Raw genomic sequence first — 5,263 nt, 5'->3', positions numbered from 1 at the left:
AAAAAAAAAAAAAAAAGACTCAGAGCCAGGGTTCATTAAAAAAAAAATGGAGAAATTCTATTTGAGAATCTCCCAAACTTCCCATAAGAATCTTCATTCTTGTCAGTACTTCACAAATTTAATTTTTACCAATCTAAATATGTATTTTTACCAATTTTTCATTGCAATTTTAATTTTATTTTCCTGATTATTATCTGTTTTTTTATTTTACTTTTTAAAATAAATTTAAAAATACATTGTGGGTAGCAGATTTTTGTGAGTGATATATTGCAAATATTTTCTCTCATTTTGTGGCTCTCATTTCACCTTCCTCATGGTTTCTTTTAATAAAGTTTTTTTAAGATGGTCGAATTTGTCATTTTATGGTTAACACTTTTTGTGTCTTGTTTAATAGCTCTCTCCTAACCCTGAGGTCACAGATAATTCTCTATTTTCTTTGAAATGTTTCTAAAATATGTACTCATATCTAATTATTTTATCTATCACTGATTCCTTTTTTCCTTGTGGATACTTAGCACTCTTTATTGAAAAGTCCATTCTTTCTCCAGTGACCTAAACGGCATCTCTGTCTTATCAAATTTCCAAGTGTGCATGGATCTGCTTCTGGGCTCTCCATTCTGTTTTATTGGTTGGTTGTTTTGTACCAGCACAGTGTACCATGTTCATTTCTGTGGCTTTATGGTAAGTCATGCTATTACATTTTAGAAGCAACCAGTAAAAGTTCTGTAAACCTATTTGAGATCTTAATTGGAAATTCATTTAATCTTTAGGTCATTTTTAAAGAAAATGACATCTTTACAATATTGAATCTTGCTATCAATGAACATGATATTGCTCCACTTACATTTCAATGAAGTTTTATAATTTTTTACATGCCACTCATGAATACCTTTTAAAAAGATTTATTTTGTAGGTTATAAGGAGCTCATGATCTGAGCCACAGTCAGCTCCAGGTACTCTTGGAAAAGACCCTGATGCTGGTAAAGATTGAAGGTAAAAGGAGAAGCGGGCAGCAGAGGTTGAGATGGTCAGATAGCATCACTGACTCAATAGACATGAATCTGACCAAACTCTGGGAGGACGGGGGAGTCTGATGTGCTGCAGTCCGTGGGGAAGCAAAGAGTCGGACACTGTTTAGTGACTGAACAATTCCTAGGTAACTAATGATTTTTATTATTTATTTAAATGGTCTATTTTTGGCTGTGCTGGGTCTTCGTTGTGCTGGCTTTTCTCTACTTGTGGTGAACAGGGGCTGCTCTGTTGCAGTGTGGGGGCTTCTCACTGTAGTGGCTTCTCTTGTGGGGCCTGGGCTCTGGAATACATGGGTTCAGTAGTTGCAGTTTCTGGGCTCTAGAGCACAGGCTCAGTAGTTGTGGCGCACAGGCTTAGTTGCTCCAAGGCATGTGGGATTCTCCTGGACCAGGGATCAAACCCATGTCTCCTGCATTGGCAGGTGATTCTTCACCACTGAGCCACCAGGGAAGCCCCTAAATTGTCTCTTTAAAAAAATTGCTTTCTAACTTTGTTATATAGATAGGCGACTGCTTTTTAACTTTTTCTCTCTCTCTCTCTCTTTTTTTTTTTTTTGCCATACCATGTGGCTTGCCGGATCTTAGTTCCCTACCAAGGATTGAACCCTGGGCCATGGCAGTTAAAGCGCCAAGTCCAAACCATGAGACTGCCAGGGAATTCCCGACTTTTTTTTTTCTTCTTAACTTTAATTTTTATACAATTGTAGATTCATAGGAAGGTGTAAAAATAGTACGGAGAGTTCCATGTACTCTACCCAGTTTCCCAATGGTTCTGTCTTATGTGGATATAGTACAGTATCAAAGCCAAGAAATGGACATTGGTGCAACATATATGTATAGTTCTGTGTCATTTTGTCAAGTGTGTGGATTCCTGTAACCATCAATGCTATCAAGAAACATCTATTCCATTACCACAAAGCTCTCCCTCATGCTGCCCATTTATGGATCTACCTACCTGGCATTCGAGTATTATTTTTAGACCCTGGTAGTTAATAATCTATTCTCCATATCTGTAATTTTATCATTTTGAGGAATTTATCTAAATGGACTCATACAATACATAGTCTTCTGAGAATTTTTTTTTTTCACTCGGTATAAATGCCCTGAGATCCATCCAAATCACTGCATGTGTCAGTAGGTCATTCCTTTTTTATTTCATTTTCTGGATGTATTCAGTTTGTTTAGTCATTCAGCTATTGAAGGAGCAATTGCTTTTTAAATATAAAAGCAAATGCCCACTTTAATCATAATTCTGAATTGCTTTTTTTGTGTTAATATCTATGGTTTTATAAAGCATAGTAAACTAAGCTAGGTATTATTATTTTGCATTTTGGCCACGGCACATGGCACATGGCCATGTTCTCTGACCAGGATCAAACTCGCCCCCTGTGGTGGAAATGTGGAGTCTTAACCACTGGACTGCCAGGGAAGTCCCAGTATTATTAATTTTTATTGGTTAATAAGATTTGCTATGCTATGCTAAGTCACCAGTCGTGTCTGACTCTTTGCGACCCCATAGACGGCAGCCCACCAGGCTCCCCTGTCCCTGGGATTCTCCAGGCAAGAACACTGGAGTGGGTTGCCATTTCCTTCTCCAATAAGATTTGAGACATATATAAATGATATCTCTATGATATACATTATAGTTATAACTAGACAATTAAAATTCACACACTTATATGAAATATTTGTAACTCTATTTATTTCTTTATTTTGACCACCCTGTGGGGCTTTTGTGATCTTAGTTTCCCAACCACGGATAGAACCCGGGCCCTTGGCAGTGAGAGCAGAGTCCTAGCCACTGGGCCACCAAGGAATTCCTCTATTTAGTCATAATAAATTTAGATCTACCTGAAAAATATATTACCTACCATAGGGCTAAGTACCTGAAAAGCACTTCCAGGATCATTGATTTAATATAAAGTGATTATTTAAACAGACACATGTGCACATAGCTTTCCTCCATGTCTTTTTTTTTTTTTAATATTTATTTATTTGTCTGTGCCAGCTCTTAGTTGTAGCATTCTGGACCTTTTTCAGTTGTGGCGTGTGGGATCTAGTTCCCTGACCAGGGATTGAACCCTGGCCCCCTCCAATGAGAGCATGGAGTCTTAGCCACTAGACCATTAGGGAAGTCACTTGTTGACTTGTTTTAGAATTTTATTTAATTCATCTGTAGACATACAGACCTTCTGGTCCCACTCCAGACCAACTAAGTCAGAAACTTGGAGGGGGCGGGTGGTACCCAGCCATCTTTTTACAAAAGCCTTCCAGGTGATTCTGATGTACTCTGAAGTTTGAGAACCACTATGATAGACGGTTGTTTTTTTTTTTTTTTAAGTCAAGGAAAAAACAAGCCAGAGAACATTTGAACATATACCCTATTAGGTTTTATACTTGCTACTGTCTTTCTTCTGCTTTTGGTCTCTACTTTTGGTCAAGTAGGGTGTGTTGCTGTTACTTCTAGGGCCAAAATAACCTCAGCCCAAACACTCGTGGTGTCAAATCTTGGCTTTTGACTTAGCAGCAGCAGCCATGGCCTGGTTGTTTTTTCCTCTTGATCCTGTTTCTCAGACAGAGCTGAGGGCTAGCTGTATCACAGGCTTTGAGAGTGGTTTTGAAAGTTGAAAATCTGCAGTGTTGATCTAGCTAGAATGGGACTGTGAAGATCCTTGGTGAGTCCTTACAGATGGTTCATCTGCTCAGGCCAGGGTTGGCGGTGGGGATGGTGCAGTGTGTGTTTGTGGTGGGTGAGGGTCGGGGGATTGTAATGATCACAGATCCAAGGACTGAAAAGGACATTTTAAGGCCTGAGCTGTGTGGCTTGGACTCTAGGATCAGGTTTTTTCACAGTCTTATCTGTCAATCCTCTTTTTTTAAGTCCTGCTTTTGGGGATTATGTCTAGAAAATGTTCTCCCTTTCTCCCCATTTATGCTACTTTTATCTGCTTTTCTTTGTTTTTCAAATACCTCATTGGTCCACTTGCAATTTATTCTGGCTTTAAATTGTTATTTAATGTGTCCATTTGGAGGACACTAACATTTCATTTTATCATGTTTCCCATGTACTGCATCTCTTTGTTATTAAAATCTCTTGGTCTTTGTAAATTAGTAAAAAAGTTTACTACCAGGTATTTTTGTTTGTTTTTTGCCATTGAAATTGGATCTTCTGTCCATTATATATTCTCACAGGTAGCAGCTGGAGGAAAACCACTGATGTAAGCAACTGTTGTATTTTATAACTCGCTACCGTGATGAACCTCAAGTTGTCACGGTTTTTCAGTCACGGTTTTTGGGTTGTCCTGTTACCTGTAGGCAGCCCTTCTGCACTGGTGTCCAGGATACTGTGAATGTGTTCTTTCTGTTGTCTGTTTTGCTTATGTTCCTCTAGAACTCTTCATTCTCCAAGTTTCAGTCCTTCAGCCATTCAGTGCATAGTCTCTTCCTCGGAGGAGTGTTCATCCACTTTTTAAAGTTTGCCTCAATGTTAATGGTTCCCAGTGTATTCTGAGCCTTGACTCTAATTCTAAATGTCTGGAAATACCCTGGACTGTCCTAGGACCTTGAGAAATGTGCTTTTCTAAAGCTGAATAGGGACTTCCCTGGAGGTCCAACGGTTAAGGCTCTGAGCTTCCACTGCAGGGGGCACAGGTTCCATCCTTAGTCAGGAGACTAAGATCCCACATACTGCACAGGACAAAAAAAGAAAAAAAATCAAAACGAAAAAAGCTCAGCAAAATAGTCTAGCAAATAGTCTCAGCAAAATTCTTTTATTCCGGTTGTAGTTTTAAGATTTAAAATTTTTCTTTGTTTTCCACTTCCACTTAGTTAACAAATCTTTTTTTTTTTTTTTTTAATCTTCCTGTCAAATGTCCCACATTTATCTATCATTTCCTTCTAGTCACGCTGAGTCCAGGTCATTTCTATCCCTTTTGAACCATTACTACCACTTGCCAACCGGTTTTCTTGTTCCCCGTCTCTTCGTTTGTTGGTTCATCAACATTAACTGAGCTCCTGTCTGCCTGGGATTGTGTCAGGTGCTAGGACTTTACGAACAAGGACCTACTCTCAACGCGTTGAGATGAACAGGGAAAACAGGTAACCAAGCAATCACGGTATTGTGTGGTGTGTGCCATAGCACAGATGTGACACCAGGTGCCACCAGAGTATGGAAAAGGAAGGACTCGGGACAGCTCTGGAGAGGAGGTAACGGCTTGAGCTGGGTCTCACAG

The sequence above is a fragment of the Bison bison genome, unplaced genomic scaffold (assembly GCF_000754665.1).
Source record: "Bison bison bison isolate TAMUID 2011002044 unplaced genomic scaffold, Bison_UMD1.0 scf7180017864041, whole genome shotgun sequence".
In the NCBI taxonomy this organism is placed as follows: domain Eukaryota; kingdom Metazoa; phylum Chordata; class Mammalia; order Artiodactyla; family Bovidae; genus Bison; species Bison bison.
Note: the sequence above shows the minus strand (reverse complement) of the source record.